The following is a 1,288-nucleotide window of genomic DNA, read 5'->3' as shown; positions in this document are numbered from 1 at the left end:
CTCACACCTATAATCCCAGCACTTTGGAAGGCCGAGGCGGGAGGATCATGTGAGGTCGGGAGTTCGAGACCAGCCTGACCAGCATGGAGAAACCCCGTTTCTACTAAAAATACAAAAATTAGCTGGGCGCGGTGGCGCATGCCTGTAATCCCGGCTATTCGGGAGGCTGAGGCAGGAGAATCGCTTGATCCCGGGAGGCGGAGGTTGTCTGGAGCCCAGATCGTGCCATTGCACTACAGCCTGGGCAACAAAAGCGAAACTCCGTCTCTAAATAAATAAATAAATAAATAAATAAATAAATCAGCTTTGCAAGATAATTTAGTTTAACCTTTTGCTTTTACCAAAGAAGAAACCGAAGGCCTGAAAGACTGCTTACTCATCATTATTCAGAGAGAGCAGTGGTTCGTGAACATCAGGTTTCTAAAACTCCCAGAAAAATAATACACAAGATAAATAGGACTGTTCATTGGGCCTTTGCACCCTAACACCTTGACTCTTATCTTATTGGAATTCAAATAAATTCCAGTGGAAAATCTATAGAAACTGACAGGTGTGGTGCCTGAGCTCCCCTCTCTGGGCTTCCTCCCAGTTCCCTTGGGCCTTGGCATTCTGGGTCAAGGTTGATTCCCTCTGGCCTCAGCGCCCCGGGCACGGCTGGCATCCTGGACGGCGCGGCGAGGGCTGTGGATCTGTGGCTAGAGAGCTTCCAAGACGCTAACAAGAAAGGAGAGACGAATCCGATTCTCCTCAGCCTGTCGAGGTCTTCTGTCAACAGTCCTGGGGACCCCTCAGGAGTCCTTCGGTCCCGTAGCCCCCTCGGTGTCTATGGCTGCTGGCCGCTGCTGGCTTTGCCTGAACCTCTCAGGTTCGCACCTTCTGGCATTTTCTCGCACTTTCTCCAGCCTTCCCGGGCAGGGGGAACCTGGCCTGACGCTCCGCTCCCCCACCCTGGGTCTCTGGGGTCAGCCGAGCCACCCAGTGCACTGTGTTTGGCATGCCCACATGGAGAGAGGCGACTACAGTGGTGATCATAAGCCCATGGTGGGCAGAGGCCCTATGGAGCCCAAGGCTCCGGCGGCCACCCCCACTCTGCCACCAGCAGCGCTGTCAGGGCCTCGCTCTACCTCCTCCTCCTCACACGCCGGCTCGGATGATCTCCTGCCATGACTCAGCGCTTCTCGCAGGCTGCCCTGCTGGGGACACCGGCTTCGCTCGGGCCTCTCCCGACGCGTCCACCCCCTCTCGCCACCAAGAGCCCGCCGCCATGCCTGGCTAATGTTTGGTATTT

Source organism: Mandrillus leucophaeus, unplaced genomic scaffold (assembly GCF_000951045.1).
Source record: "Mandrillus leucophaeus isolate KB7577 unplaced genomic scaffold, Mleu.le_1.0 Scaffold652, whole genome shotgun sequence".
Taxonomy (NCBI): domain Eukaryota; kingdom Metazoa; phylum Chordata; class Mammalia; order Primates; family Cercopithecidae; genus Mandrillus; species Mandrillus leucophaeus.
Note: the sequence above shows the minus strand (reverse complement) of the source record.